Source organism: Anser anser (genome assembly GCF_964211835.1).
Source record: "Anser anser genome assembly, chromosome: 1".
Taxonomy (NCBI): Eukaryota; Metazoa; Chordata; class Aves; order Anseriformes; family Anatidae; genus Anser; species Anser anser.
Genome location: NC_139720.1, coordinates 89558549 through 89579747, shown reverse-complemented (window position 1 = coordinate 89579747; position 21199 = coordinate 89558549). Strand labels below are relative to the sequence as shown.

The 21199-nt window shown below is 38.4% G+C and overlaps 1 protein-coding gene across 8 annotated transcripts in view; it reads left to right on the top strand.

Moving 5' to 3' along the window:
* LOC310885740 (uncharacterized protein) overlaps positions 1 to 21199 on the top strand; it is a 257063-nt gene that overhangs the window by 181457 nt on the left and 54407 nt on the right. Inside the window, exon 6 of one of the 8 annotated variants that reach the window (XR_014574954.1) lies at positions 798 to 1514. The exons of the other annotated variants lie outside the window; for them this stretch is intronic. The gene's annotated coding sequence lies outside the window, so the exon portion shown is untranslated. Of the gene's footprint in view, positions 1 to 797; positions 1515 to 21199 lie in introns of those variants that run through there. 8 annotated transcript variants of the gene reach the window in all.

Below are 21199 nucleotides of genomic sequence, written 5' to 3'. Positions count from 1 at the left end.
ATCTCCTACTTTTTGAGCAGTTATAAATGCATTGCAGGCTTTCTTTATTGTCCAAGGCAGCTTGGTTTCTGTAAGAGCTTTGATGAGGGACTTTGTCAAAAATATATATATATATATATATGCTGGCTGAAATAGAAATATACTTTTACCTATTACATTTGGATTTCAGTGCTTATATATATATATATATATATAAAGGTGCAATACAGACATTTCTATAATTCTAAATATGAATATGAAATTCAGGTTTTCTTTAGAGGGAGAGAAGAAGAGAGAAAAGCAAAAGGAAAGGTGACCTTAAAGGTTTTTTGACAAACCAGGTGCCATACAACAACTTTGTCTTTTGAAATTTTGGAGGTACGTGTTAAAGATGTCTTTCTTTGTAGGAGGCACAGAGTTAATTGCTCTCTGAAGGAGCGCCACCACGGGGTGTTTGCTTTCAACCAATAGTTCTTAAGACTGCAGTCTCTTATAGCTTTGCACACAATTAGAAGTCAAAAAATACCATCAAGCAAAGAAATCATGAATATTCAAGTATTTCTAATGTCACATCAGATAAATGGTATGGGATATTACAGTAAAATTAACATTTATGCCACTCTGTTCCTCAATCTGCTAATGAAACCTGTAGGTAAGCACAGACTTACGGGAAGGAGAAAACTGCCTTGCACTGCCAGCGAAGCTGTGATAGGAAAAGGGTATAAATCTTCATGAACGAAGTATTCTGCTCCTGTCCCTGACTTTCTGAGGCCTTCCTCTCTTGGCACTCTGATCTCATCTCTTCTTGCTTCCTTCAGGCAGGCAAAATGGCAAGAATCTGAAGAACCTAAGAGCCCTCTTACAGCACCAGAAACTCTTCCACCAGCATGGCCCTCCTCCTATCATCACTAGGACACTTCTGGCTAGTGGGGAAAGGGTGTTTGTCAAAGTACTATCAAAAAATTGACTGTACGTCTTTCCAGTGATGCTACTGGTTAAATCATATGTGTATTTCCTGCTAAAACCCAAGACAATTTCAGGTACAGATTCCTAAAGGAAAAAAAAAAAGTGCTAATCTTGCAATAGGAGAAGTATGGGAAATTAAATTTGAATGCAGAGTTTTTAATATTCATTAATGTCCCCCACAAGACAACTCTTTTCATGGCGTCTTTTAAACACAGAAGATTGCTTGTCTGGTTAAGATTACGCACAACTGACTATTTGTGAATTCTTTGTATTAACCAGGATTAAAGCAGAGCACTTGACTTGTCTTTGGAAGAGTCACTTTGCACATTCACTGATTTTTATAAAGCTCTCTGAGTAGTTGAAGTAACTATTACTTTATTGTTTCCTCCTCTGCTGCCTTCCTCATTTCTGCACCATTCTTTAACAGAGGTACATTTGTTATTCTGATACTTTTCTTCATTTTAATTAAGGTTTCCTACAATATGGTCTGTAGCAAGTGTGGTTATGTTCCCCAGTAATTGCTTAAAAAGAAATAAATGTTAAAGTTTCGGTGACACTTCTTTATCTTATTATGCTGTACTTTTGTTTATTCATTTCAGAAATCAGCAGTAGCATTATTAGATCCCATATACTCTTTTCCCTATCTGATATGGCAAAGTATGTTTCTTCTCTCTTGAGGGAGTGGGTTAAACTGGACTCTAGACGTGGTAAGAGAAGGGGAGACGTGCAAGCTGGCATTGACTTAAGAGAATGCAAGTGGTTTGGAATGTCCAGAAAAAAGAAATTGATTTATTATTATTATTATTATTCCCCACAGCACCTCATTTAATATTACACTGACATATTTCTGAAGAGGACAATGTCATGCTAAATAAAGCAGATATATCTAGATGTAGTTTCCAAGCTACAAATGTGTGCAGACACAGCAGATCCAGAACTTAATGTGTCAAGGACTCATTTAGTAACATTGCCAGATGCAGTAGCTAAGGATCAACACTTGTTATGCAGGGCTTTTCTGCCGAGAGATGGCTTTTAGAGCTGGCTGGAAACCAGGTTCCTTTGGGTGCCTGGAGGACTACCATTCCCAACTTCTTTTCTCTCTCTTTTTTTTTTTATTTTTTATTTTTTATTTTTTTTTCTGGTGACCCATAGGAGTCCTGGATACTGCAGCTGCTCAGTGAAATTATTGCATTTGTCAGTCATTGCTTCTAGCAGCTGCAAAACTAAGGCTGTCAGCTGCAAAGACCGAATGGAGAGTTTTGTATCTACAGGGTTATAAGCAAGGGTATGTCTGTCCTTGGGTCATGGACTTCATAGTTTTCACTGTTTGGTGCTCTGGAGCAAATCCCTCGTGATTCCCTCCTGCCACTGATTTGAATGAAACATTTCAGTGATCTAGTGTTTTCTGTCAGATCTTTGTTTTGCCAGGGAATTGCAACCAGCTCTAGCAACTACATTACCGTCAATCCTGTGAAATGTTTATAATGCTTTTCTAAAATGTTTGTGACATCTAATCTCTGAAATACAAAGATAATAGAGGGGGAGGTCTCATATGCCATTGCAATTATTTGGCATACATAAAACAGAAAAGTTTTTCAACAGCTACTGCTTTTTTTTTTATATATATATATATATTCCTTCCACTTTTCAGAATGCTTCACTTTTTCTTCCTTCATGTTAAAGTTATAGTCAGAAAAGTTACCAAAGTTATGTTCAGAGAACTAGGTTTTGTGAAACTTTATTGAAACTGCAAAAAAGATACAGATTTTTATTTTCAGTTCACAAAAGCTACATAGTCAGGAAAGCAAGAAGTTGTGGGTGGCTTCTAAGTTAGCACTATGCAAACTCTCCTGCTATGTGGAAAATTATGGGAGTATATCTTAGAATAATTATCTGTATAGAAGCTTCATCCCCTTTCATTGGAAAAATGAGTTAGTTTGGGGTCTTTCACTTTTGAAGCAAATAAAGACAATTGAGTCTCAGGCCTTCCACAATCTTCTGTTTTTTTCTGCTAACCTAAATAGATTTTAATGTTTTTACACTGCTGAGTCTGTATGCAACATGCACCACAGTGCGTACGATTTCCCACTTTCTAGATACTCAGTTGAAGACATTTCTTTCCACGTAGTCAAGGGCATTGATTCTGCAACTGGAAGAAAAGGAAGCTGTAGTTTGAGGATTAATTGTAGCTTTAGGGGGGGCTGTCTGAGGGTACATGAAGAATTCATACCTCTTTGAAACTATGGTTTTGTTTAATAATAAGATAAATGCAATGTCACAAGTAGTGACATATACAGTATTCCTGTTCGGGCAAGCAGAGAGAATTGTAAAAGTCACAAAAGTGTAAATATTCATTTATTTGGTACTAATAAGCAGTAGACTTGGACTGGAGGGTTTGTATCATGGAAGCAAGTTCAGGTAATTCATTTTTATAGCTCTTGTTGTTGGTAGGTGAGTTAATTTATGAGTTCTGATATACAAGTTTCAGCTCTGTATTATATTTTTACAGTGACAATGATTCACAAAGCTGTCTTTTTTGACCAAACATTTCTGACTAATTTGGAAAACTTTTCTCTGCACTTTATATGTATGAATTCATCTGCTGTCAGCTCCTGTCAAACTAAGGGGTTTACTTATCAAGTAATGAAGTCTCAGGAATAGATATAGTGACCAACTAGCCTATTAGAAAACCAGGCTGATGGCAGTGAATGAGGAAGAAGGTATTGGTACAGAAATCTTCAGGGAAAGGTGGCTGATTTGACAATACAGGGGATCACAGAAGGTCCTTCTCCTTTTCAGTTTCCATGCAAGGCTAAATACAGCCTCAGTCCTACCAGTTCCTGGGTGGCAGTGTTAAGAGCACTCTTGTGAGCACTGATTCTGAGTGGAAGAGACTTTAGCCCCTCTTCACTTTCTTCTGTGTTTCCACATTACCTCGGGATTTGAGAAATGTAATACATCTAGGCACACATCCTAGTCACAGTGTGGAGTGAAGGTGTACCATCCCTTTTCTATGGAGGCACAGTTGCTGTGATGTGTCAGGACCTTCTTTGCATAATTTCACAGTGAAGAAAAAGCAGAAAATCTCCCACACTTCATCAAATCTGCCTCTCCCCATTTCTGATGTGCAGAGTATCGATGGGAGGATCCCATCTTCTAGAAACCATTTTTAATATTACTTGCGTACACACAGAAATTACATTTCAACTCTCGCAGAACCTAATCTGTTGCACCAGCTTTAGTTAGTTCATTGCAGTAATGATATTCCTAATTTACAGGTTGGTGAGGTCCCGAATCAATTATCCTGTAGGAAGGAAGGTTTTGCAAACACAAAGAATTTTCAGTAACAGTGGTAACATTTTATGATAATTTGAAGAGGGAACTGGTTGGGTCTTTGTTACTGTTTATCTCTTTTAATTTTCAATAGCTCAAGAGATGCTACTCCGTTCACCTGGTAGCAGCTCACTTTTAACTTTAGGATGACAAAGATCTGCATGCAAGATGCAAAAAGTTAGCAACTCAGGCCCACTAGGTCTCAGAAAAGCCCTAAGAGAGCTATAGTATGCACACAGCTAATACAAACCTGTTTAAATAATGCTTTAATTATGTGTTAATTATTTATTCATTAAATTGTTTATCCTCATGTTTCATCAAGTCTCACGTGTCCCTGCCTAGAAGCCACAGTTCTTTCAGTGTCTGAGAAGTCTTCTGGCAGCGTTGCACTGTTGCATGACTACATTTAAGCCAAAGTTTGGTGAGATGACACTATTATCTAGAGGAGGAGGCCTTTGAAATTTCACTGCATCCAAATTTGTGAACTTTAAAGCTTATACCGTAGCTGCAAACTCAATGTATTATTGAAGAGCAAGTGCAGTTTGCTTGATCAGATTCTATTTAATTTTCAAGTAGTAGTAGATATGAAAAAGAAGGAGTCTCAGAGACGACTTCTTCCAGCAATGAAAGAGGCATCCTATCGAAGGTGCCGGTAACCTAAGAATGGTAGATGGCCTTTTAAGAGCTTTTTTTTTTCTTTTCCCTAAACATGAACAGATTAAGCTCATCCTGAAGTTCCTTTAGAGTGTTAGTACCAATAGCTGTTGTGCCTCAGCATTGCATAATCAAACTAGTCTTGTTCTGAAATGTTGCTAATAATGAGGTATCACTGTGCCTTATAAACTGTGTACTGAACGCTTGTCTATAATCTGTAAATAAGTGGGTTTTGTACCACTGACCAAATCAAGCTTGTGTACCTCCCATTGTGTCCTTTTTTTTTATTCTTTCTTGTACTGCTTTCTCTTTTTAAAGTGTAATATGCAAAAGATGCTGGGACATTAGCGTAGTAGATTACCTTGTTTTTCTGTACCGTCAGCACCTGAAGCAGTATGTTTTGAAATACCATTAACTTCTGTGTGTTCAGAATTTAAAAGAATCTACTGCTCTTACTTTTTTATGGTTAGCACACAATCTCCAGGCTACCATTTCTTTTAATACAGGTTATTAAAAAAGAAAGCCAGAGTAATATCTTGGAAACTGAGCTTTACTCAAAAAGCTGCTGTTTTGAATTTTCCCCCATTATTGCCCATATTTACGCCCTGCCACGTTAAATTTGGTACAAATCAGGAGTCACAAAATGTAAAAATAATAATGCAGTTTAGTTTATAAACATCAGTTGAAATCCTCGAAAAGAGTTTGTTGTTTCAAGGTTTGTGAGTTTTTTTGTTTTTATATTATTATTATTATTATTATTATTTAAAGAACACCCTGGCAATCAGATCTATGTATTCTGTTCATTAATTAGCAAGCAAGGTTTTTCATGAACATGAAAACTTAATTTCTGGGCTAGCACGAAGTTTTTTATGTAGTCTGTAAAACTGCACCTGTCTCTTGCAGAGAGAGACCCAGTGGGTCCACGGTAAAACTCTTCATTTGTTCTCTACTGGGTCATCTTACAGATTTAATATTTCTTCTTCTTTACTACCGTAAGCTACTGTTTACTGCGATTTCCTGTGAGTATTTCCTCCTTCTCCTGAAAGAGGCACAGGAGTGATTGCTGCCATGATGTTAAGCAGGCAGATCTTTAAGGAGCAGAAACTGGTGCCAATGACATCCTGTCAGCATACACGCGACATCTGCGGGAACCCGCAGTGACATTCAGGGACATCTCCGAGTCCTGGGTAAGCTGGCCCACCAATTCTTGTGTGCTTTCTTACCAGAATGGGTTCGCAGGCATTCTCCTCACCCCTATTACATGATAGACAGATGGCTGTTTATGGAAGGTTCAGATTTGCTTCATTTCCTCTACCTTAAGTTTTATGAACGTCTGCAGCTTTTTAATTGCTTGACAAGCAGGATGTTGTAAACAACCCATATTTTATGCATATATGAAATGTAATCATGAGTTTAATGACTTTATTGATTGATGGCCTTGAAAAGTTGAACAGGGAGGATGAGAAGATATGAGACTTGGCAGGAATGGATGGCATGTTTGTGATACTTGAAAAAATTTGGAGTCTTTGCAGTATGCTTTACATGTCCAAAGGGATTCCTTGAAGTGAATCAGGTCCGTGACTGCTCCTTAATGAGCCCTAAGTTGTTGGTGAACACAGCAGCAGCCCCAGCTTTCAACGACGGAGCTCCTAAAAGAGGTGTCAGAGGTGATGCTTTTTTTTTTTTTTTTGTCATATCAACAGTGCCCTTTTGCCATGTTTTATCATATAATTATCATTCTCTTCAGTTTTCTTTGGAAGGCTACATAGTTGTCAAACTTTGGCTGACTGATATAGTCATGACCTGTCAGAGGGAAGTCTAGGAGAGCTCTAAGCCCTTTGCCTGTACCTCAGAGGATGGTAAAGTTTCAGTCCCAGGAGCACTAAGCACGTTCTATTTCCACAAAGGGTGAGAAGCAGATTAGCTTGTGTTGTGATTTACACTGCTTGTAAATCACAGGATTGTGGTTCATTTATAGACAATTCACAGGCTATGTATCTGAAAATATGAATGTCAGGGCTGGTCATATAAACAAGACATTTGTACTGTACAGCTGCTTAGAATGAGAGCTAGGTGGAAATGCTAGAAAATTACATCTATCAGTTTTGGCAAGTGTAGATGGAGGAAGTAACTAGGGTATTTTCATCTGCTCTTGAGCAAAGGATTCGGACATCTCTCTCAAATCTCCATAGAGAGACCTGTCTTTGCTGAAAACTGAGAACCAACTGAGAGCTCCTTTGAAAATGTCTTAAAATCCCAAGTAGGGTTTCTGAAGCTGTGTTCCCTAGATAGTATGAAACACAAGAAGCATGATGGACTTGCATTGTAAACCTTTCAGTCCCTTCTGATGTTTTGGGTGGGGAAGAAGGGACTTGTTTGTTTTAACCAGTCCTATGTAAGAAGAATTGCTTAAGTTTGAATACAGATCGTTTCCTGAGGTCAGTCTATTTTTCAGGCTTTGGTGAGACTGCTTACAGGTATTGCAATTATGTGCCTCTTGGCAGTAAATAAACGACATTTTTCTGCCATTCAGGTGACCCTTCGTACTTGTATTAATGCATTTCAGTGCAGAGGGAAGCAACACTGAATTCACTTACCAAGGGGTAACTAAGGAGATGTGTTTAGGATGGCAGAGTGAGTACAACTTAGTACTGCAGTTAGATGTGAACATCTTATTCTTCTCTCAGCTGAAGTGTAAGAAAGCTGACTTTTTTTTTTTTCCCCTCCAGAATTACTTTCCTATATTTCATCATCCTGTAAACCCAGCAATTCTTCCTTTTCAGTTTCTAGGATGGTTTTGTTAGGACGGGGAGGGAGGGAAGGGAAAGGGAGAGGCAAAGAAAAAAAGGTTTAAGTTGGTTTAAGAGTATAGTATAATTGCATTCTCTAAAAGCCCTTTTATTCCATGACAGTCTGTTGTTTTGTCAGAGAACTTCACTAACTTTAAAGAGATCTGTGCTTAACTGCAGCTGTTTTTTTTTTCTTTTTTCATTGCTTAGAAGTATTATCTTTTCAAAGGAGATTTACCTACTATTAAGTTGCTTTAGTCTTTTTTTTATTCACATTTAGTACAATTGGAAAAAAAAATAGGAGGATGAGTGCACCTTCATGCTTTAGGTGAACAAAACCCGTGTTCACTATTCCATTGAAAAATTGTCTTCAGCGGAGCACCTATTTGGCAATTTTGGAATGCAAATGTAGCAGATTAAAAACATTTGGTCCTAGTGCCCTTTTCATTCCATTAAGAGCTAATGTGCATAATTATAAGAGCAAATGTGCAGTAGGCAATCATGTAAATACCAATAAAGGTTTCTTAGTAGCAAAGCTGATTTCATGTAAATAACTCATCTTCTTCTGTTTTAATTAAAAAAAAGTCTAATTACAGACAGCAGATTACATTCATCAGCATGTTCAGATGAATGCTGGTATATGTCAGCCAGAAATAAATAAATAAGAGGGAAATAATCTATATAGAGAAATCCAAAAATAGTGTCAGATAACAAGAGTCAATTCAGAATACTGGCACTGAGAATATACTGCTTGGTTCGTCCCAGCCAGTTAGAGAGTGAAGGACAGCTGAAAACACTTCCAATTAAAAGAAGAAAGGAAAAGAAATCTACATTTGGAAGAGTATAAGAAATTCCAAATGCAAGCGCGTGTAACTGGCTGCCATCAGATCACATCGTGCAGCCTCGTCCCCGGGTTTGAGGAAGGTCACCACCAGGGAAGGGAAGGAGAAGGGCCCCTTCCTTCTTTCCTTCCTGGGACCCAGCTCAGCAAAAATCATGCATGCAACCACATACCTCTCAGTAGTGAGGACCTGAAGAAAAGGCTTACCCTGGGTAATGCAGATTTTCAGGTATTTAAAAGAAATAATAATGAACTAGCAGCAAAGAGCAATTTGATGATTTCAAAAAAAAAAAAAAAAGGAAAAAAAAAACCACAGGAATTTTCCAGTTATTCAAAGACAAGATATATTTCAAATAAGAATGGACTAAATATTTATTAAGCAGATTGTCTAATTCCTATTCTTATAAAACAATATGTAATGAATAGATCAAGACAATTTTCTTTTTTTTTTTTCCCATGGTGGATTAAGATACACTTAAGAACAGATAAGAATTGGCTTTTACATTTTAAATGGTGTATTTTCATGCTGTCCTTTGAAGATAAGATTTATGTGATCACGTTGTCTGTTCATCTCCTGCTCGAATAAACTTTTGACCTCACTAACCATTTTAATCCGAATTTGACAAAGGATTAGAGATTTCAAAGCCTTTACCATGTGCTTAAAAAAAAAAAATCAAACAAGGATGGCAAAGAAGAAGGGAGAAGATGGTGAGCTGTGAATTTGATGCCATTGTTAAGCATGAAAGAATCTTAAGTGAATGAGCAGAGTGCTTCTGAAGTTCCAATGCTCTCTTATGATTATTGCTGGTCTTTTACTATACATACTATAAAGGAGAGGTGAAAATCCAACAACCTATTCCAAAAAATACCGTGAACATGTATGTTTATGAGATTTTTAAAAAGGTGCACGTTTTTGCTGCAGCAGCTGTGGTTGATATTAGGTCACGTTCAACAGAACTTAGAGGCTGAAATCTTCTCAGTCCACCTCTAGCACTCTTCAAGGGGAAAGGTTGTGGAAGTGTCATGTTCAAATTCCTCTTTCATTTTGGTTCAAACCTGTTGCTTTCCCTACATATGTTAAGTTCCTTGGCTTTCTAGGCTGTAAAGTCTGTCTCATTAGCACTAATGAGCATTTAATTGTTCACTGGGGATAGAATAGTTGAAAGGTACAATATGCAACTGTCTCCCTAGCTCCATGGGTACAGCATCACAGGAAGCAGTCTGAAATTGCTGGCAGAATATCGCAAAAGAAATCTAGATTTTTTATTTTTATTTTTTTCTGAAGTGGTACAGGAGAAGTTTAGAATTCCACAGGAGAAGGAAACAATTACCAAAAAATGGTAACTCTAAATTCAGCTGTATCTCAAGAGCTACTACCTTTATCAAACATCAGAAAGGAAGAAACACCTATGCATTTGCACTCCCTGAGTGTCACACCTGAAGAGTGTGCATGTGTGCATGCATATGTGTTTGTGTGATGCAGCTGCCAATGAGAGGAAGTTGTTTTAGACTGCTTTAGGAGGCAAGAACAAATGCTGAACTAGCTAAGACGCAATTAAAGGTGTAAGTAGTAGTCTAGGGGGTGTAAGTTCTAATGGGGAGCTCCTTGGCACATCTGAGAGATAGTAGTAATTGGGGGAAATTACCGAAGGGGAGAATTTCAGATATCAAGAAAAAATGCATGATGATCAGACGGACAGCAGCCTCTCTGGAAGGCCATAGCCGAGGCTGTGTTGTTCAAATTATTATGCCAGACTGCAAAGAAAAAAGAAAAAAAAAAAGCTTTCAATTGGGGCCATTTCTTCAGCAGCAGAAAATGGAACAGGTTACTCTTTTAAATCTTCTTCCCAGGTATTATTATCTTCAGCCATATGTCACCCTGCATTTTTTCCACACAAAACAATTGGTTTAACATTATTTAGGAGGTAGATGGTCGTTCAGTAGAGTGATTGCTCTGGTAGACTCATGGACTGTTCTTAGGAACTGTGGGAAAAGATACAACTTGCTAAACACATTGCAGGTTCACTTCTTAGGTGGGTTTTTTGTTATCGGTGGCAAAGAGAAGCTGTGCTTTCTGATTTCAGTCACTGTCTTCTTTTAAAATCATAACCCTTCTTCCCCCACCCAAATAGGTTCTGGTGCATTGAGATTTGTATTTGTTGTGAAGTGCAAGTGTACCTACAATACACTTGCATGACTCCTTCCTTGCAAAGAAAAAGGGAAGTTTTCTTGTAGTGCACGTGAATCTGAGAGCCATTTCAGTGGGAGAGACTGAGAGTTACGCTCTACTGTGTAGTAAGATCAAGCGGTTTTATTTTTGAAAATGAAGTCATACAAAAGCACAGCAGTGTAGTTTTCTGTGCTTCATAGTTTTGCTTTACTTTCAGCAGAATCCTATTTACAGCAAGCAATGGATTGAAATGAGTATCTAGCTGAGATCAGCACCTTCAGTGCTTGCTTGCAGACTGGCCTTCTGGTTGATGGATAGAATACAAGTTTTCCTTAAAGGTTCAATAAGGAGGACTTAAATTGATGTCTTCACCCCTGTGGTACATTTTGGAACATTCAACTGAAAAAAATAAAATATGGCTTCCTATTCTAGAAAGCATACGAAGTACATACATCTGACCCAGATTTTAGAACTAACAGTTCATTGACACAGTGACAAAATACACTGTGTCTTTAAAGGCGTCATCTGGAAGAGAAGACACAAATGAAAATTGTTTAGACATCGCTGAAGAGTTAGAGCTAAGTGGTCAGAGTTGGGAGCAATGCTACCCTAAAATTCTGGACTCACCAGGCTTTCAATTTTGGCAAGAGGAGTCAACATTTCTCGAGGAGAGAAAGGAAGATAAGACAAGGTTTTAGCTTGCTGGCGGAATTTTCACATCAACATTGCCCTGAATTATTTGCTAGAAATATTAGGACTTTCTTTAAGGCTTGAGTTAGCAAGTCAGTATGCTGTAAGCACAAATGTATTGTGGATAGCAGTGAAATGAATATTTTGACTATGAGTTCTTACTTAAAATAGCATCATTGTCATTCCCTAGGAGGGGAAAAATAACAGCTGACTCTCAAAAAGAATAAAATAAAAATAAAAAAAAGCATCAGCATGTTCTGCAAATATAGATGGGAAATGTCCAATATAATAACCATAAACATCCTGTGCAAATGTAGGGTTGCAATACTAGCAAAACAGCCTAAATGCTAAAACCATAGTACAGATGAAAAAAATCAATCTCCATTTTTCCCCACGAGTATACAGCTAAAGTGAGTGCTGTCTCTCGGTACCTATCACCTTTCAGAGCTAGCTTGTGTGGGCAAGGGCGGATGAGGAATGTGCTTTGCCAGTAAGCTGCACATTACAGGCATTTAAAAACACCAAGGATGAGATTTATCTCATTCATCTGAGCTAGCTGTCAGTAAAAAGGCAGTTCTATTTTTATGTTTTACGAATCAGATCTTGGAAGAGCTGACAATCACTTACCTGCCTAAGGAACCTTATGGCATTTGGTTTGTTCTCAAGAGTACACAAAGAGCAAACAGCGAACAAAACACAGGGGAAGGTGCATTTAAGGGGAATGCCAGCATGGACCGTTCCAAAAAGCACCATTTTGCCTCAGCAGCATTTTGTTGTACCACATACCACCTCTAAGTGCGTGAACTGTGTCTAATGATGTAGTAGTTTACAGTTTGAGCAAATAGTCTTCCAGCAACTGGCGGACAAAAATTGAGCAAAACATATCAATATAACTCCTACGTAAACATCCCTCTACCCAAAGGGCTTTTTTATAGATCTCAGGCATTAAAAAGGCACCAACTATCGCCAAGCAGTAATGGGCTGTGAGTCCAGTACTAGCCCCTCAAACTTGTGACCCTTCTGGATAGGTTTTCAGTCAAATCAGATTTAGTGTTTTTTGACTGCCTCTCATCTGTAGGTCTATCTTCTACTTCTAGGTGAGTTGAATCATGCATTTTAAACGCTAATTTCACCCCACTGAAGTTATATATATATATATATATATTCTCTATACAAACAAAAATAAGGATGGTCTGTTCAAATGCAGATGTCTTCATTTGGACCAAATAGAGTTAAATAAACAGACTCCTATTCCCACATGCTACGAAACCAAAAAATATGCTCCTGTAGCTACGAATTCAAATGTATATTGTCCACAAATGTTAGATTTGCAAATCTTTTAATACAAGTCTGAGCTCAATTTGAATGTTAAGTCACTTATTTTATAGTCTGAATGGTAATGGCACTCTTCCAAAAATCTTTCCCTCCCCGGGGATGCTGAGCCTATCAGAAAACTTAATTGTACTGATACATCTAAGTCTGCATAGCTTGAGAAAAGCACTAAATGCACGAAGGACAGAAGTACTAAATGAAATCTCATTTGATTGATTGCTATTGATTGTTGGAGATATATCTGAACAATTATCTCCTCTTAAGCAACACACTGATCAATACAAGCAGATAAATTTAATGCTGGCTAACTCCAGAAGAACTTTGAAGACACTAAAAAAATATTAAATAGACATGTCTGGAAGAAATGTGGCTCTTCCACAATACAAAGAACAACTTTAACAGAAACAGCCATGTTTGTGAAGTGCTATGCTTGCTCTTGCTTATGAAGGGACCAATGACATGGGAATGAATGCATCTTGCTGAGTCTGATAATAAAGCATCCATGTGTTAACTAGGATGGACAGTTCTGGCAAGGTTCACTTTCTCTGTTCATTTTCAAAACTTCAAGAGAGTTTCAGGCACATTCTCCATTGATCATCATTATACTATTGAAATCAATGGTTTGTCACCAGTGGCTCTCTGTTGATGCATTACTTTTTCTCCATCTCAGACAGAAGGTTTGATTTCTTCTTGTTCAAAATCATTTCAGAAAGGCTATATAATTTATCTGTTTTTATTACTTAAGCATTTTTCCTCTTTTCTTTGGAAAAGCCATACCAGAAAAAAATCTCTCTTCTTAAAGTGATCCTTCACATCCATCTATAAATGTGTTCCAGTCTTAGGACATGTTTTATATGGAGGCCTTTTTTAACTGGAGCATATATCACACAGTAGAATAAAAATCAAAGAGTGTGGGGGGAAGCAATGAATAAAACCACAAAGGACCTATACCCAAGCTAACAGGCAGAGGTGGGAATATCAAGATATGATAATGAACTGGATCTGAAAGTTCATGATTGCTTGAGAATGCTCATTCTTAATCTCTTAACATTCATGTCTTTTTTCTTCTATTTTTTATTTTATTTTTTACTGTTATTATTATTTTTTCTTCAATTCTTGAGAAACTTCCAGGGTATAACATATCAAAAAGGCATTTTACATTACTTGAGTTATAAATTTCATCCAGATTTTTCTCTCAGGATGCCTGCACTTCATAAAGTGAAACAAATGAAGCATACCCCAACACCCATCAAATTCTGTCTAGATCAAATTGATGTCCAGACATAGGCTCAATAATTATTAAAATGGGTTTGCTTATTAGAAAATGGCACATAGTGTTTACACTTCTCTTTCTGCTCTTACTGACTTCAATTTATATTGAAGATTAAGGATATGCAAATATGAAATGTCCCCTCAGAAATGCTTTGTGTGTAATTTATTTACAGAGCAATGATAAACTAATACTGGAACATTGAACATTCATTAATATTGTATTGTTTTTTATTTACTCAGTAAACAAATTGTAGTGCCAGATTTGTAATTCTAGAGATCATAGTCTTCTGTCAAGATGCATCCACATTACCAACAATAGTATTCCTTTTCTCTAGGACATCTGCCTGTTTGTAGGATTTGTTTATTTGGTTAGTCATTTTTTCTCTCATCTCATCCAGAACTTCCCACAGGTAAAATAATTATTTTAAAATGAAGTCATTCCATGTAAATCTAAATAAAGGTCTCTCAGCTTCTCTACTGATAGATCAGTCTGTCCACATTTTTTTTTGAGAAGTTTTGGTTATTCGTTTAGTTATTATTTGGTTCAGCCTGAAGAAGAGAAGTCTCTGGGTTAACATTATTGCAGCTTTTCAGTACTTAAAGGAGGCTTATAAAAAAGATGGAAAGCAACTTTTTGCTTGGGCAGATAATGATAGGATAAGGGGGAATGGTTTCAAACTTAAAAAGAGAGTAGGTTTAGATTAGACATGAGGAAGAAATTCTTTACTGTGAGGATGGTGAGGCACTGGCACAGGTTGCCCAGAGAAGCTGTGGATGCTCCATCCCTGGAAGTGTTCAAGGCCAGGCTGGATGAGGCTTTGGGCAACCTGGTCTGGTGGAAGGCGTCCCTGCCCATGGCAGGTAGCTTGGAATTAGGTGATCTTTTAAGGTCCCTTCCTACCCAAGCCATTCTAGGATTAACCTGGATCTTGTCAGGTGCTGTTTTCTCTGAGTTATTTGTGTTTCCCCCAAGCAATCTTCGTGTCACTAGCTCCTTCCTGTTACCTTTTCAAAGCAGACAAAAGGTTCTCCTAGGACCCTAAAGGAAACACGACTAAGGAGGAAACCTCTAATTTTACGGTAGTCTAGAATAATTAAATGCTGCTAATGGTTACGCCTCCAAAAAATGAATATTAATGTGCTGCTAAGAATCTTAGGGGTCAGAGCCCTCAGCTGAAGTAAGCAGCATTCGATGTGCAAGTCCTTCCTGTAAGTCGTCCATTCTGCTTATATTTCCCTTTTTGGGGGGGCATCTTTAAGTTTATTGGAATTGGAAACATTTAATTCAAGTTGTAATAGAAAAAAAATGTATCTATTCTAATGACAACGAAAATTTTTCACAGTAGATATTTACACATAATTAATACAGCCTTTTGCAAACTTTCTCTCTAAAAATCAGGGAACTTTTCTTTTAAGTATCCAATGAGAAGCTAAAAAATTAAAATGTAGCTTAGATATGTGATCTTCCTTTTGTTTTATTTTAAAGTGTGGGCTACCCTGTTATGTCAATGGAATTAGTGGAAGTCTGTCCATAGACTTACTGGGACTAAATCACCAGGGCACATGTCTGTTGTCAAGATGGGCTTGTACAATGCCCCACTGAGGGCATTGTCAGGCATCTCCCCAACTCTTTGCTCCATTCAAAAGCCGGATGGTGGCTGTCTGGAGCACTGTGTGATTTATTATGCTTGTAAATGAGGTGAAATATAGCATACACTTTCACAAAATTATGTGAGCTTCTAATGGCTTAAAGCAGTACTACACTCAACATTAAAAACTGATTTCTGTCTGTGTTGCAGGAGAAAGTCAGGAGTACGTTTCATCTATCCTGACCTGTTTTCATAAATATGTTTTAAAGCACATTAAAGGTCTGCTATAGAGAGGAGTTACTACCTTCATCTGTACTTGACTAATCAAGGATACCCCCACTTCAGTCACAATGTAGCCAAATATAAATATTTACACCTAGTAAATTTTGCCTTCATTAGGAGTTTGTGAGATTTTTGAAGATATTCTACTGTGTTAAGTCATGCTTTTGCTAAGTATTGTCCCTGTATTCGGCGCAGACAAGGTTGCTTTGGTATTAAGTTAGAGACTGTTCCCACACACTCCTTTCTTTGGTACTTACTCCTATCAGTAATTTGTTTCTGATCTATTCTTATTTTATCGTTGTAAAGCGATAACACTGGCTTCACTGCCAGCGATTCCATTTGTGTATGAATTCTTTCACTTTGTAAGTTTGATTTATGACTTGCTGTTGAATCTATTCATTTTATCTTGTACTAACTGTGAATTTGAGATAGAGCTGTACTAATTTGTCATCTTTTGCTACATAAAGCCTTCTCCTCCACACTTCCCTTTCATTTGTTGTGAAATGCATAGCCTACAGACTGTCCACTGTGCCAACTAATGACAGTTAATGAAGCTAATGAATAAATCTGATGTTTGTGTGTGCAAATAAAAGTCTTCATCATAATGGCCATACTGAATTTAAACTTAGAGGGAATTCCTAAATGAGAGGAAATATAAAGGCACTTAATAAGCCATGTGCTTGCTGAGAGCACCATTTTCCAGTTTTGCCTGGCTGGAAAAATACCCAGCATTAAGAGAACAAATTCACCCTAAATTCCATTACATGTTTTTTTTTCTTTTAATATGTTTGATGTAAAACTGTATTCAGACTCTTTGAAAAGAAATAAAAATTTGGTCACCCTAAAACCTTTTCCTACATAATTAAGCTCAGTTGCTAAAAAATAATTAATACAAAAATATCCTGTTTTTTACAGTTCTACTTATTATCTGAATGTAAATGCAGTCAAAAGGAGTTAGGCAGTAGTTGCATTAAAAAGAAACCCAAACCTCTAAGCTGTGATTTAAAACACTGTTTATATCCTTATCATCAGCTGTAGAGGCAGCATTACCTTTCTAAATTCGTTCTTTCAGAAGTGTGTTCGTGTTAACTTCTGTCTTTATCAATCCCAAGAAAATTAATTCCATGGTTTATTTTCTGATTACTTATTTGGATAGGTTTTACTATCAGCCTTGTTACTTAGATAATAAGATAGTAAATTTAGTCATAGACTTGCATGAGAGATTGAGTGTAAGGAATACTAGCCTAGAGCTACCTAGGATCATATTAGCTTCAATTTATTTAAATCAGTAAAGTTTAATAGCAACAGAAGTTTTAGCACTTTTTTTTTTTTTTTAATAAAAAGTATTGAGATGCCCTTACCTTGTCCCAGGGAAGGTCTTTGCTCAGGTGTTTACGTAAGGAGGTGTATTCCGGTTTGGATTGTGGACTTGAGTAATCATCAGATACATGTTGGGGAGTGGAGGTGGTATAGGATTGCCTACAAGCAGATAAGCAATGAAAAGTAAAAAACTGTGAGAGAAGAATATGAAGGAAAGTGGAAAGCAAGAAACTTTCCAGGACAGAAGGCAGTAGGAAAAAGATGAAAAGAAAAGAAATTAGTTCTTCTACCTTTTAAAGATTTTGTGCTAGGAAAAAAAAAAGTTGATGTAACTGAAAGCTACTGAAATTGAAGTGGCTTTGGTATTAGGATGTTCATGAGCAATTCCATAACCCTGGAGACCAGTGCTTTCAGAAGGACTCTGAACACCTTGCCACAGTTCTGCTCTGGGCAAAAATCCTCTTCAATAGCAAGGATCGGACCACAACAGGGTCAGGCAAACAGTTGTTTGTTACTGCTCCTTTCCTGCCGCTGCTTTCAGTGTTTCAAGAGCTTTAACATGGCATAAAGAATTGTTGGAATTGGCTAAAAGTTTTTCAAAGTTAGGCAATAGTCAGGAAAAGCAAGGCAGAACAAACAAAATGAAGAACAGAAGCATTGGTCCATTCATCTCAAAACCAGAAATAATTATCAATATTTTATAACTTTAAACTCTGTTATAAAACATTTTATAGAAATAGAAGTCCTTGAGAAAGCTTTGCTTGGTAAGCAGGTACGCAATTAAGGGAAACAGTTTGTTACAGTAACAGCTCATTATTGACCCTTTTATTGAACATACAAGTCTCAGAAATACTGTATATTTAATGGTGTTTTACAGAGTTATAAAGTGGGCAGAGGAAGTGATACATAAAATCTGCTTTTCATTTTTAGTTGGAAATACTACCTATTCAGTTCCTGAAAAGTCGTTTTCATTTGTGTTGTATTTAAGGTCTTTGCCCATTGTTGAACACCAGCAAATGTTAAGAAATGGGAAGGTATTTGCAGCTTTCCAGCTCTGTTCCAGATTCCCTCTTCACTGCATGCAGACAGTGAGCAGACTTCCCTGCTACTTGTCAAAAAAACAGATTGTGAAGGTCATAGGGTCCTTGCTGAATCCTTCTTGTGCTCTAAAAAGGGGCTGAAGGGAAAGCTCTTAACCCAGTGACAGCAGTAACTGGAAGAGGCATCAGAGAGCAAAAACCAGAGAGTGGAAAACTCTACATGGTGTCTTTAAAATCAGGTTGAGGCCATTCTTGAAGAGTCTTGCCAGAAAGTTGCTGTGCCTTTTAACGTGCACCCCTTGTTACACACTAATGCAAAAGTCTGTACTTGACGAGCATGAAGCTCTTTAGCTCTGTACTCAACAGCCACGCACCATTATCAAACTACTGTTGAAAATCAAATGCTAAGAAAAGAAACAAGACCCAGAAAAACAGCCTTTCAGTGACTGGTTTCTGCAAAAGAGTTCAGCACATCATGATGACCTTCTCTAAAGCACAAAATGCATTTCTGTTCCCAGGCATCACACATTAGAAAAGCATTACAATCAGGGATGGTTTAATTGGGTTAGGTTTTGCCTAGGTCTAACATAGACATGTTCACCATGTGTTTAGCTGAAACAGCCATGCTAGGTTTTTCAGTTGCATCAGTGAAGCCTCGGGGGAGCAAAGAGGCTTGTGCATGTTTGGACAGGATTTTCTGCAAGGTAAGGGAACAAGGCTGATCGGATCTGACAGTGCCCAGTGGGGACAGGGTAAACTCATGGACAGAAGTAGAATTTGAGGCTTAGTCACAGAATAAACAAAGACTGTGTCTTAAAGCACCTATCTGTCTTTCAGTGCGACAGGTCCCCAGAGATGCTTCCCTTCGCTTTTGTTAATCACATGCAAAGGATCAGAGTCAGACAAGCAGATAACTGATCTTTGCTGGCCACAAACTAATGCCTTCAAGGTCTGTGCTGTAGTTGCTTCTCCAGCAAATCTGTTAAGCTTATTCTCAGATTCCCTTTATTGGCATTTAGTTCATTGCTACTATCTGTTGGATTATCTGTTATTTTTTTCCCAATTAATGCAATCATTAACACTCTGTGTTGGGTTTGAAGGGCATTAGGATATGTTTGCATCCTGCACATTTCAGGACAATATTAACCACAAATGGTCTGGGTGCAGATGGAGATTTCTTTTTCCTGATTTAACTTTATCCTCCTTTTTTTTTTTAATTAGGGTCAGGTATCTTACACATCTTGTAAGTATTACAGAGAGGCTTTCTGTCTCTGTCAGTAGTGCTGGATCAGTACCACAGAAAAGAAGAGGAGCATCTAACATGCTAATGAGCAACACCACAAATAAGTCCTGATCTCTCTTTGAGTGTTGGCATGGGTCCCGCAGCCAGTCTGTCCAGAGCAGGTTGCAGAGTTTTCAGAGAAAAGATGTCAGGAGCCGATCCTGTTTTACCATTGCCCAAGTTTTCACTTTCATCATTGATGATGAGTAAAAAGAGGAGAGAGGTAGGATAAGGTGTAATTTGGGAAAGGGAGAAGGCTGCAACAAAAGCTGGCATCACGGCAGCACAAGAAAAATAATAGACAACATTTTACTGAAATCTTCCACCTTGTGGAGGCCTGCTTAGTCTCTCTCTATAATACTTAAATCTATTTTTCTATGGAGTCAAGTATCTCAGGTCTGATTTACCCTTCATGAACATATTATAGGATGGCACAGGCCTGTGTATGCACATGCCATAAGAACAATACAACAGTATAAGAAAGAGTCTGAAATGCCTATAATGTAAATTTTGTGCTGGATCCTTAATATTATTTTTTGTTGTTGTTGGACAAATTCCCTTTTCCTGCACTCTCCTTTCTTGATGGCAGTGTAAGATACGTCGAGTTTCTGCTTCCATTAATGTGCCAGGAGGTGACAAATAGGATATTACCAAGCAAGACCACACTTAAAGACCACATTAAGCCATTGGAAGCCATTGTGCAGCAGGCAGGCTACGACTTGGTTGCCATCACGGAGACGTGGTGGGACCGCTCCCACGACTGGAGTGCTGCAATGCCTGGCTATCGGCTCTTCAGGAGGGACAGGCAGCACAGAGCGGGTGGTGGCGTGGCTCTCTACATTAGAGAATCTTTTGATGTTGATGTTGTGGAACTCCAGGCTGGGAATGATAAGGTTGAATCCCTGTGGGTTAGGATCCGCGGGAAGGTCGGCAAGGCTAACTTCCTGGTCGGGGTCTGTTATAGACCGCCGAACCAGGATGAGGAGACGGATGAGGAGTTTTATAGGCAACCGACAGAAGTTGCAAAATCGTCGGCGCTTGTCCTCGTGGGGGACTTCAACTTCCCGGACATATCCTGGAAACACAACACGGCACAGAGAAAGCAGTCTAGGAGGTTTCTGGAGAGCGTGGGAGATAGCTTCCTGACGCAGCTGGTCAGCGAACCTACCAGGGGTGGTGCCCCGCTAGACCTTCTCTTCACAAACAGAGAAGGACTGGTGGGAGATGTGGTGGTCGGAAACTGTCTTGGGCAGAGTGACCACGAAATGGTAGAGTTCTCTATTCTTGGCGAGGCCAGGAACGGGACCAGTAAAACTGCTGTATTGGACTTCCGGAGGGCTGACTTTGAGCTGCTCAGGACGCTGGTTGGCCGAGTCCCTTGGGAGGCGGTTCTGAAGGGCAGAGGAGTCCAGGAAGGCTGGGCGCTCCTCAAGAAGGAAATCGTGATGGCACAGGAGCGGTCCATCCCCACGTGTCCAAAGACGAGCCGGCGTGGAAGAAGACCGGCCTGGCTCAACAGAGAGTTGCGGCTTGTGCTTAGCAGAAAAAAGAGGGTTTATAATCTTTGGAAAAAAGGGCGGGCCACTGAGGAGGACTACAAGGATGTAGCGAGGCTGTGCAGGGAGAAAATTAGAAAGGCCAAAGCTCATCTGGAGCTCAA